The sequence below is a fragment of the Parasteatoda tepidariorum genome, chromosome 9 (genome assembly GCF_043381705.1).
Source record: "Parasteatoda tepidariorum isolate YZ-2023 chromosome 9, CAS_Ptep_4.0, whole genome shotgun sequence".
In the NCBI taxonomy this organism is placed as follows: Eukaryota; Metazoa; Arthropoda; class Arachnida; order Araneae; family Theridiidae; genus Parasteatoda; species Parasteatoda tepidariorum.
The window spans coordinates 71,940,988-71,954,567 of record NC_092212.1 but is presented as its reverse complement, the minus strand read 5'-3'; positions in this window follow the sequence as shown (position 1 = coordinate 71,954,567).

The window sequence follows — 13,580 nt, the reverse complement described above, 5'->3', positions numbered from 1 at the left end:
AAATTTTTTGAAAATTGTAATCATGATTACAAGTAATTGATTACTGTAATCGACTATGTAATCATGATTACAGCTGTAATCAAACTTTGTAATCACGATTACAAGTAATTGATTACTGTAATCAATATTGTAATCATGATTACAGCTGTAATCAAAATATTTGAAAATTGTAATCATGATTACAAGTAATTGATTACTGTAATCAAAAAATGTAATCGATTACATTTTTGGCCAACTCTGAGCTTAACCCACTGATGGTTCTGCACGTAAAAAGTCGTATTTTAACCTGCAATCTTCTCCGCATAGCAAAACCGGTTTTTCCATATTAGATTGGGAAATAGTGTTAAAACACGAACTAGAACTGATTAAAACACAACTCTATTTTTAAAAAAAAAACTGCCAATACCAACGTTAAAAAACTTAACAACTTTTAATTATTTTGGACATAACAGTGCTAACAAAAAAGAACACCATATCAAAGAACAAAACAGAGAAAACATCAGTGGCGTAACTAGATCACCCATCGCTTTTTAATTTATTTTCGTTTGATAATGATCTAGTTCATCTCTTTTAATTTATTATCGTTTTCAAGTAAAAGATCTAGTTCATCGCTTTTAACAAATAGTGTATCGGGAAGGATGTAAATTTAATTTTATTATTATTTTCCGTTCTGTAAGTAGGACTCTAGATGCTCAAATTAATAACTTAAGCTCCATATTCCTTAATACTGACGAAACAAACAAAATGCCAGCAGAAAGAAAAGGCGGCACCAAAAATTGCCTTTTATTGATTAAAAATTTGATGATTAGGTCAAAAGTTAATGAAAATAATAATTTTTTTTCTCTGAATGCATAGTAAACATGGCATATCTTTCTACTGCACAAATTAAGTTGTCAATATTTTAAGAACTTTTTATAAATTACTTTTACAGATCATTTTATCCTATCAAATAGAACATTTATACAATGTGTCCCAACTAATTACGACGCTAAAGCTATTTGATTAACTGTAATGCATAGGATTCCGAATAATTCCTTTCCAGAGACAAAAGAAGGGAATAGTCTTAACCTCTGATTAATTCTCTCATGAAGTTCTACTGCCAAGAGCAATATTAACAGGAATCTAAGGAATAATTATTCCGTTAAAGATCATATTGATTAGAATACGCATCTAAGGGTTGGATGTAGAACTATCTCAATAGTTCATAAGCGATTAAGCTTGTGAGAGTTATTGGTTTAACAATTCTTGAGACCAAAAGTAGCACCTCATAGAAACCAGTTGTAACTCAAAGGAAATTTTGTCTTAAATATTTATTGGAATCTAAAGTAACAATTCAAAATAACTGCAGTCTTACTTTATGTTACATTTGGGAATGTTACATTTAGTCTTACATTTTACAATGCTATATTACATTTAGTCTTACATTTGCGAATGAATGAAATTTAATGTAAAATTTCAATGTTCTAAATGTTTTTATTTATATACCTACATCCATTAAAATTTGTTGCAGTTTCGCTTATTTTCGGATTTTATAAAACTTAATATTTTTTTGTATGATGATGGTGATGCATGTAGAAGTATGATGCATCAAAGTTCTTTTAACTCCTTCCTCCTAACTCCCGTGAAATTGACGGGGTAAGGTTTCGCCCTCTATTTCTCGCTCCCGTGATATTCCCGGGCTGGAGTGTTCAGTAGTAACGTGCCAATAAGAATAAAACTAATTCATTTCTTTTGCCCGGAAAACATTCTATTTATAATTTTACACACCAGATGGCAGTACCAGAATATTCTTAAGGCATGGTAAGTTTATTTTAAAGGTAGATAGTTAGTTTATTTTAAACTAGATGTCAGCACTAATCAAATACTTGTATAATATGCGTGTATAAAAAGATAGGCACTCTAATGAACGTTTTCTTGGGAAGTAACCGATCGTTAAGGGGTTAAAAGTACTACCTGTATTAACTTAGAAACTTTTTAGGAAATGAAATACCTTGTGCCAGTATAGTGTTTATAGTGCATTAAAATTTTACTGTATCTAATACTATATATTAATAGTTCCAGATATTCTAAAATCTAAATGTTAGCCCGCCACTAGTTCAACTCAACTCAAAATGGTACATCTTTCCGACCATTTCTGATAAAAACTACTATATGCAATCATCGGTCATAAAATACATATTTTAATGTTTCTTAAAAATAAACTAATTATTTTTAAACACATTGGAAATCTTAATATAATACTTAAATGGAACAAAGGCTATCGAAACCTCATGCTTCACTATTGGAACAGGTTGTGTAAATACATCAAAACCAGATTGATTTCTCGCTGAAATAATTTTAAGTTTCTCATATAATCGCCACTGAATTTTCTTTGAGAATCCAATAGTTTGTTCTTTTTCTTAAAAACTTTTTTCTCAAAAAAGGCATTCGTTAGATTTTGAAAACTTTCTTTTCCCCCCCAGTTTAATTATTTATTTGCTCTTCCTAACATGTTTATAACTTTGACACCCTTTTTTCAAGAAAATATTTTGGAAAGATTTTAACTGTGATGATTACTTAACACCCTATACGTTGAGGTTAGACATTAAAATTGATTATAAATAACTATATAATTTAGTTTTAAAACTTTAAAGTTTCGAAAATTTCTATTTTATTTCTTCTTAAAAGCTTAACTCTGAATTATTATGCGAATATATGCCTGTATCATTTTAATTGTTTTTACCCTATTATCTTTGCGTACTTGCTTACATGGTCTTCATTACGCGGATTAAGAGAATGAGAAAAAAAATAAAGCAATAAATGATATTTATTCTCTCAAAAACTTTGAGCTTTTTATATAAATTACGAACTTTACTTTTCAACCACTTACATTGTAAACAAATTTTACTAAACAAAAAATGCAATTTTTCTCAAAGCATAAAACCAAACAATATCTTTGAAATGAAATTTCTATATGTTTGTTATAAAAATGGAAATTTCCTCAAAACTCAAAATCAGAGAGAATCTTCAAAATAAATTCCAGTATGCTATTTATAAAAAGGAATTTTGCGTAATTAAAACAATTCTGTCATTTTGTTTTTTACATACTATGAAAAGAGCTAACAGTTATCTTGAATTTCAAGTAATCCATGGACTGTAAATGACATAATTTTCACCATAATATGTTAGAAATGCATAAGCAAAGTTTCGTTTTATTATAACAACACTATGTAATCAATGGCTGCTTTTCAATTACTTTCCATAGAAAGACTTAAGCTAATTTGACATATAATCAATTACCAATTACGTGTTTCACTCCAAGAAGCTTAATTAACGAAACCCCATGCTCTTTAAAGATTAATAGACTAACGAAATTCTCAGGGGACGTGTTGAGAAATTAAATGGCTGGCCATCAGCTTAAATTATACGACAATTAATTAGTCTAATGAATAGTTTTTCCTGCTTTGAGAATGTTTTATATCTCAAGCAGTTATAAATACATAACTTTATGAAGTAATGATCGATAAATCGAAAATATTCTTGTAAAACTTTCACTTTCTGCAATGTTTAGTAATTTTTATTATATTTATTTTTAAAGTAAACAATAATTTGCCAAAATAAGTTTAGCTCAATTAACACTGTAGCGTATATGTTACTGCAAAAGTTGTTTGAATCCTAAGTTTTACCTACAAAACATAGGACTTACCAAAGTGGTTTGTTAATTTCTAGGTTTTTCCACAAAAGCTTGCTAAAAGGTCAAAATGGAATCGTATTAGGGCATATTCAGGGCTTTTACCAAGCCAGTTTGGAAAAAGCTAGGTTTTCCCTTAGGAAAATTTGCCATAGAGAAGTTNCTTTTACCAAGCCAGTTTGGAAAAAGCTAGGTTTTACCATACTTCAAGATTTTACATAACATGTACATATATAAGAAAAAGTGATAGGAATGCCTTAATTTGTTTGGACTTTCCAATTGTTTCCATCGTGTTTTTTTATTCTTATATGTGGATATTGTTCCAGTGCAGATGTTTTAAGTTAAGAAATCAAACGCAGCATATTTTCTTTGAATAAATATACCTTTTCTTCAGCGGATTTGTATTTTTGAGCCTAACATTATTATTGGGTAGGGACCGCACTCTTAGAAATGTGGCCCCAATAGCAAATTATAAGGAAAATTAACAATTACCACTGGCCACAGAGCGACTAAATATAAAAAATGGCGACTGAAATTTGTTTGTTAATTGTCACTTGATTGCCAATATTTTAGCCGAGAACGCAGAACACGTGCTTTCAACTTCTCGTTTTCATTTATTTTTGAAGTATTTATCCAAAAGGTAAACAATGGTTGTAGAGTTCAAATCCAAAGTGTAATGATATAGCTGGGCGGAGATAGGCTGTGTTTCCCTCTCTGTTGTGTTACTTCATGAATGGATGTTGCCTTCGGAACAAAGCAACCACAGATGATTAAACACCGATTTTCGTGTGTTAACTTTGGCATGTAAAAATTTTGTGTACAATATTGTCACTTTTTTCGTTGAAGGAAATGATTTTGCCGTTGTTAGTTCGCTATGTTCTGCCCTTACTTAGGAGATGTATAATTGGGTATAATATGAAAAAAACACAACTACTTCCACTGAGAAAATTTTACTAGGAATAACATTTACCTTTTAGTTTAATTAATAAGCTGAGTTCTAAATATGTTTACTAAATTCATAAACTTAGATAAAACAACAAAATAAACTATTTCAAAAGGAACAAGACTAATACAATTTCAACCTGCCGAGTAGCGACTTACAACAACACACTTCATTTAATGTTTACTTGGTGCTAAAAATCAGGTTCGCAGAAAATTCTGTTTACTAGTTAAATTTAGTAGGAATAACACATCCTGTGATGTAGGCTATAGTATACTCAATTTGCTGAGTGAAGTTTTTTTTTTAAAATACTACTACTTAAAATAATACTACTGCCTTTCTGCGAGTAGGTGTTTTATTTTCTAATTTATTAAATATCCTCAACTTAATAGCTTTTTTCAAGATTTAATACGTGAAAAAGCTGTAATCATGACCAAAACTTTCAGTTTTTTTTCTTTTTTTACGCTGGATTAAGATTTTAAGGGTCAAATTCATGCAAAAGGTTCAGGAGTTGCACCAATGCAATACGGATGGCCTCCACCTCCATCAAAGGCTGTTCTGTTCTTGCCCGCCGAAGCAAAATGAGAGAAGAGTCTCATTTTGATAAAGAAAGAAAGAATAAAATTGCGGTGCGAGCAGTAGTGAACCAAACCATACATGTAGAGTTGACCAGCAAGCGGTTCGCAGGTGACGTACCTCCTGACTATCACTTTGCTTTTTATGCACACGTGCTGGATCTTAGACATATGATGCTCTGTTAAATCTGAGCTTGTTGTTCACCCTGTAAGGTGTTTTTCTGATGTAGTATACCAAACTGAGCTCTCTATCCCTCTTTATCAGTGGTTTCTAACCAGGGGAGAACTAAAAAATAGTTGGAATTTCACAGCTTCAAGGGGAGAATGAGAGGTCTATCTGCCTGCCATTGATTTCAACTGTTCTACTGCATCATACAAACTGGATAAAGGTTGTGATTTCTTGAGGTCTCAGATGGAAAGTTAAATTTAGTTCCAAATACAATCAGTTTGTCAGTTGAAAAAGTTTTTGATGTTTTGCAAGATGACTTTCTTGAATTAAAAAATGATCCATGGACAAAAAAAAAACAGTCACAGAATTTTCCTCTTTAATGCGCAAGTCATATCTAATTTTGAAATAAAGAGCTACGTGACCATTGTATCGGCTTATGTTTGTGAGCCAGGTTTAAAAATTATGTTGCAAATGAAAATGATACCTGATTAAAAGCGCCCTCGGATTCAAAATGTAAAGATGGTAATAAAGTCGACATGTTTGAAGAGCGCAAAAATAGGTGCCCATTCTCAAGACTTGCCAGACGTGAATGAGAAGAGTAAAAGTTATTCGAAACATGAAACGCAAAGTTTCCAGAGAAAAATGAAAAATACAGGTGAAAATACAAAACTAGAAAAGTGGTAGCTTAGAGTGAAAAAGAAAACACGAATGAAAAACAAAATATATAAACATTTGTTTTTCTCATTCAAGTTTGATAAGTCTTGAGAATGAGCACCTGCTCTTGAGCGTCTGAAACATATTGAATTTATTACCATCTTCATGTATTTTGGAGTCACTGAAGTTTTTATTCTAGTTTACAGTTATGCTTCAGTTTCTTGGGATAAGGAACTGAATTATTAGGAACGAAAACAATTTAAAGGAAAAGTTTGAAAGATAGCATTTAATCTTTGTATACGTTAATCTGTGTATTCAAGAATTAACGGGAAAAAAAACTTCAGGCATTCTATTAAAATGGGGACCAAACACGCACTAGTTTTCTATACTAATATTTTTTTCCTAATAATTGAAGTATTCTTAATTAATATCGATTAAATAATTAGTTCGTTAGCATTAACAATTTACAAAAGTATTGTTATATCAAAATTTAGCTACGGAATCATCATTAAAATATCTAGCTCTTCTCAATCTAGCAGTTAAAACATAAGTGCTAACTCTCGGGCATTCGGCCCTAAATAGGATCTTAATTTTAATATCAATGTTACTGTATCTATTGTTTACTACAATGACGGGATGGCTCAGGGGATAGTGCATTCACCTTCCAATGAGGTAAACCGGGTTCGAATCCCATCGATAGCTGATAGATACGAATTCCGCATCAGGCTTGCAACAACCACAGTGCTGACGTAAAATATCCTCAGTGGTAGACGGATCATGGGCTAGAGTCAGGATAACCATAGAAGGTTTTCGTGGTCTTCCTTTCCATGAAACGCAAATGCGGGTTAGTTCCATCAAAAAGTCCACCACGAAGGTAAAATTTCTCCTAATACTTGATCCAGGAATGTTCCCTTGTCTTATGAATTAGGTTTATAATTACAAGGCTACGGAGTTGAACATTAGTAGAAGTAAACTCAAAAAATTGGGCCGGCTGTTCAATGACGGTTTGAGAAATGTTTTCAAAGCTCAGCCTATCTATTCCAAAATATCTATTTAGTCTAATAACTTTAATAATGCACAATAAATATTTAATTAACATACTATTTAACATTTTTCAGGAAAGTTACGAAGATAATATATGTAAAATTTTAAAAAACATTTTGATATATTACACCTTTTTAAAATGTAATGTAATGTTTTGAAGGCTTCTTAAACCCCACATTAAGCGAAAATTTTAATGTGTATGCAACAAATTTAATTGTATATAAGTATGTATATATTTAAAAACATATAGAACATTGCAAATTTACATTCATTTCAGTAATATTTAGTAGCAAATGTAACACATAACGTTAAACTGGAAATATTTCGAATTGTTACTTTAGTTTTAAACAATTATTTTCGTCACAAATTCCTTTGAGTTACAACTGCTTTCTATAACTTGGTACTTTTGGATTCAAGAATTGTTAAACCAATAACCCTGGCATGTTTAATCGCTTATACGCTATTGGAATATTTCTGGATCAAACTCTTAGATGCGTAGTTTGAACTTTAATGAATTAATTTTTCGTCAGATTCTTGTTAACATTACTCTTGGCAGTAGAACTACATGAGAGAATTAATCAAACGGTTCTAAGACTATTCCCTACTTTTGTCTCGGGAAAGGAATTAGTCGAAATTCTATGCGTTTCAGTTAATCAAATAGCTTTAGCGTCGTAATTAATTCCGATAGACTAGATAAATGTTCTATTTGATTGGATAAAATGATCAGTAAATGTAATCTATAAAAAGTACATCAAATACTGACAACTTAATTTGTGCATTAGGAAGATATGACATTCTAACTTTGCATTCAGTGAAAAAAAGTAACTGTTTCAATTAACTTCTGATCTAATCATCAAATTTAGAGTTAATAGAAGAAAATTAATTTTTTTAGATGTTTAGCCATTAGTTAGTATTAAGGATATCAAGCTATGGTCATTAATTAATTACGAAAGAATTATTAAATTATTAATTAATTATGAAAGAATTATTAGATTATTAATTAATTCCGAAAGAATTGTTGGGTTATTAACTAATTTCGTTGCAATTGATTTCGAAGGACTAGATGAATGCTCTATTTTATAGGAATAAATAAACTGAATTCAATACGTAAAATACTGACACCCTAAATTGGGCAGAAGAAAAATAGGTTTGTTAAATTTGCATTCAGTGAAAAAAAATCTTTAATAAAAATAACTTCTGGTAACTAACTTTAGGTATTTAAATTACTTATTTAATTAACATAGGTAATAAGCTAACTTTAGGTAACTTTAAGTAATTAATTAATTAAGAAAGAATTATTAGATTATTAAATAATTATGAAAGAATTACAGTGCACTCCCGATTATCCGGGTTAATCACCGGGACAGGTCGTAGGAACAATCGAACACGGATACTTCGGGATACGGGAACTTCGGACACGGATAATCAGAAAACTCCTTTTATTAAAGAAAAATTCAATATCAGTACAAAAAATTACTGACATTTGCATGCATAACATCAAACTAGGAATTTTCCTTATTAAAAAATGTGTAATGCGTCTTCGCCATATATCGATGCACATATTTTACGAACCGCAGTAATGTCACCGTAATCAAATCCTCCCATATAATCTAATAAAGTTTCAACAGAGCACCAGAATGAGAAATTGTATTTCATTCATTTACTACATCTTCTGCATCAGTTACTATCATCACTATTTGATTTAACAACATAACGATGTCTTCATCAGTCAAATACTGGAAGCCCAGGCTTACATGCATCACTTTGAAACCCATCTTCTAAATTTTCTTCATCAAGAATTTCGAAACCTTAGACTTCTTTTGCTTGTTCGTGAATACTGTTATCATATATTTTTTTTTACATCTGAACAGGATTGTTTTTCAAGCGGTATCATCTTGCTCCAAGATCGTGATAACATAGGCGATTTTACCTTTGACCATTCTGCTGATGCTCCATATACTGCAATCCAATAACGAATATTACTTCCAAAAATTTGGTAGTGCTATAACTTCATGAATCAAATTTTTTTAATCTTGAAAATGTTTCTCTTTATATTTTTTGTGTGACTCCGGAATGAGCACGGATAATCCGCAAACCGGATAATCCGCACACGGATAATCGAGAGTATACTGTATTAGGCTATTAATGAATTCCGACAGACTAGATAATTGTCCCATTTTATTGGAAAAAATAAACTATATTTAATACATAAAATACTGACATCTTAAGTTGGGCAGAAGAAAATATGTTTGTTAAATTTGCATTCCTTGAAAACAGCCTTTAATCAAAATAACTTTTGACTTAATATCATCGAATTTTTACTTAATAGGAAAACAAACTTAATGTTTTGAGTGACTCTTTCTAATCAAATGTTAAAGATAAGGAGCTCAGAGGTATTAATTTAAGGATCAAGAGCCTTATTTACAAAACTCAAAATATTAATAACACAATAAACGTTAGAACCTGAATAAATTTCTATCTAAGGCAAATTCCTCCTAACTTACTGTTGTCAATAATTTATGTCTGAAATATCTCATAACGCACTTTTTCTTTATTTTTTACGGTTTTGGTTTGCTGTTTCTTAGACAAAGTGCCGGAACAATTTGAAGGACATCATACAAATTTTTTGTCATGACAAAAAAATTTCGGAAAAAGGGGTAGCAGATATTTGTTTTTACGAAGTGAATGTTTTTTTTCTATTGCTGCCTACAGCTTCAGTTTGATAAATGAAATGAAATGCAATTTGTATTGACTTCAAATTAAAAAAAAACAAAACATTTTTTGGCAGATTGCTTCTGGGAAATAAATTCTAACAGAAAAACACTAGAGATACCACTTTTTTCTTTTTTGATTACATGATGAACAGTCTTTTAATAAGGACGCTAGTTACGAATGGGTCAAAATAGTTTGTTGTTCTAGACTTACCACTGCATAAAACATATTTTAAAACATAGGGTTTCAAGTGTTATTAAAGTAAATTATTCTGTAAAAATTGAAGTCATGGTGGCTCAGGGGAAGGAGCGCTTACCTCCTAATGAGGTGACATAATTTCGAATCACATCGATGGCTGGTCGATACGAATTTCGCACCAGACTCGCACCGATCACAGTGCTCACTCAAAATATCCTCAGTGGTAAAACGGATCACGGGATAGAGTTCCTTTTTGCCGTTTGGCTAACTGCAGGAGGTTTTCGTGGCTAAGACATACAACTTATATAATCTCAAATCTCCCCCCGAAAAAAAAATTTCATAGCTATATGAGTAGTTTCTAAGAAATGGTACATCGATGATGGTCAGGCTTAGAATTTTTGACATATGCCCAAACAAATCTTCTTAAAATGAGATAAAAAAAAAGCTCCTTGAATGGACTGTGGCAATATATGTGTGGAGATAACTTTTTCAAACCTTTGTGAGTTTCCGTTTCGTCAAAACCATATGACGAAATATTAATCAAAACTAATGAAGTATATGGCTCGTTGGTTGTTGATTCTTCAAAAATGAGTGTTGTAGTTATTACTTAATGTAAAATTACATCCATTCTTTTGCAAAATAAATATGTTAAATTAGAATAACAAATTTCATTCATATTTTAAAAAAAAGTGTATTTAATAGAAATACAGGGGAAGTTAGAATTAGAATATTTAAGACCTCATTACTATCTTTTGTTCTGAGAATAATGCAAAGCTTCCAGCCTGAAGGTTTTATTCTTTAAAAAAAATCCTAACAGTATCTTATTATGTTCACTTTTACTGTTCCTTTTTCGGTTTAGTTAGACATAATAATGGGCTTTCTTTTTGCATTAACGTTTCTGAAATGCTTAGAAGGTCTGTATCTCACAAGCAGTAATGTGTACAAATAAGATTTTTATTTTTAGCTCTTGTTTAATGGTTAATCTTTTGTTAATTTAAAATATGTTAAATTAGAATTAGAGGTTCCATCTATGTTTGTCAAAAAATAATAGAAATATAGGAGTATTTGGGATTGAAATATTTAAGATCATTACAACTTTTAGTGACGAAAATTAATGCGAAATATTCACCCTGAAGGTCTTATTTTTTAAACAAATTTAATCTTAGCAGAACCTTGGTATGTTCATTCTTGCTGTTGCTTTTAGATTTAGTTAAATATAATGATGGTGCTCTTTTCTCATCTACGTTTCTGAAAGGCTTCAAGGGTCTGCAAGGATAAGAAAATACTCGTTTTCACATTTATTTTGTGCTTAATCTTTTTTGATTTACTTTTTCATTTTAAATATGCTTCTTTTCTGTAAAGTAAATGATTATAAACACAAGATTAATAATTGCAAAAAATTAAACTTTTAAAATAATTTATTTTTTAATTTCTGGCTAATCCGAGTTATTAATCCATTTCTCTTGCAAGGCTAATTTTTTCTCCGTGCCGTTTTTCCTTCTGTATTACAATATTGAACTATTCTGTTAAAAAAATCAATGACATTAAATTTTTAACATTTGTTTTATGTTTAATTTCTTTCGACTTTTTTTTTTGAAATTTAAGTCTGTGTCTTTTTATAAAGGAGAGAATTGGGTATAATANAACACAAGATTAATAATTGCAAAAAATTAAACTTTTAAAATAATTTATTTTTTAATTTCTGGCTAATCCGAGTTATTAATCCATTTCTCTTGCAAGGCTAATTTTTTCCCCGTGCCGTTTTTCCTTCTGTATTACAATATTGAACTATTCTGTTAAAAAAAATCAATGACATTAAATTTTTAACATTTGTTTTATGTTTAATCTCTTTTGACTTTTTTTTTTGAAATTTAAGTCTGTGTCTTTCTATAAAGGAGAGAATTGTAAGCCCAAGTTTAATAATTGCATGAAATAAGCCTTTTAAATTGATTTATTCATGTAATTATTTTAAATTCGTGGCTAATCCAAGTTATTAATTTATTTCTCGTGAAAGGCTAATTTATTTTTTCTCGTGCCGTTTCTCCGTTTCTATTGCTATATTGAACTATCTATTTTTTTTTAAACAAACAGTAACATTAAATTTTTAGCATTTGCTTTTAATTTTCGAGTTTTTTTATATTTTAAATCTGTTTCTATAAAGGTGAAATTTGTAAATACAAGTTTGATAATTGCATAAAATTAGCCTTTTAAATTTATTTATTTATTTCAAAATCATGACTAATCCGAGCTGTTAATCCATCTCTCATGTAAGGCTTATTTATTTTTCCGTACCGTTTTTCCTTTTCTATTTCAATATTGAGCTATCTCGTTTTTAAAAAAGGTCAGCGAAATTAAGTTTTTATTTATTATTCTCCCAGAACTTTCGAGTTTTTATGAAAAATGGCTTATAAACTCTTGTCAAACAGAAGAACTAAGTTCGAATTGAAAAAAGAAAGCTCATAGATTTAAACCTAGAGTTAATGGGGGATTCGAACCCACTACTTGTTTTTTTCACATGTTTTCTGGCGTCTGTTGGAGGGCCCGTCAGCTTACAGCATTATATATTTTTGATTCCCGATTAACTAATAAGTCTATGAAATGAATTAATGTTCACTTCATAAACATAAATTTGAATATTAATTTTTATGAAGTAAAACTTATGATTATTCCATTAATAACACTGATGTCCGTAAACTTCCTAAACACTAATGTTCGAAACTTAAATCTTTAAAAGTGAAATAATTTAAATTAAATCATTGCATTTTAAAGGGAAATTGCTTCAAATAAAGTCACTATATATTAGAGCAAAGATACTGAACAATATGAAAAGGTCGCTCATGAAAATGCTATCTTTAATGTTATTTTATGGGACGATAAAATTTTTTTTCTTCAATTACCTGGACAAATGTTTGATACAGATTTGATGATTATTTATTTTCGGGCTCTCGTAAACTACTTAGGCAAGAATGATTCTGCTGAGCAGATTAGGATATAATTGTGAATTAACAAAGAAAATAAATCTATGGACTCTATTTTATAAAACGCTACTTTCAAACAAATTCATCATCGAGATCAGTACAGATTATATATTTTTTCCAGGAAAAAATTTAAATTACTGGTAGTAACTATGGAAAACAGAGCTAAAATGAGGTACTTTAAATTTCTGTTTTTTTCATTTTTGCCATGCATTTGTTTGTGTAAAGGGACAAATTTAGAAGAACGAATTCTTTTTTACGATAATATATTTTTTAGTAAGTAAAACTTATTTTTAAAGCTTTAATAACTTCTCTCTTTTTACTAAATTTATTACATTTATTTACTTTTAATTTTAGTATTATTTTTTTATTATCTACTTATTTTTATATTTTATTATTTTCTTTAATTTCAAAATTTTTTAATTCAAAAACGTTTTTATTTATTTTCAGTTACATTAGGTTTTTACTTATCATTTCAGGTTTTCTTAATATTTAGTTTTACTTTATCTTCTTCATTTTGTTTTATTTTCAGTTATTTTATCTTCTTTTTGAAATATAATTAGTGAATAAATTTTTTTTAATAAAAATATAAGAAAATATTTTGAATCTGCTACAGACCTTGCTTTGGAGTTTCTCTGAAAAA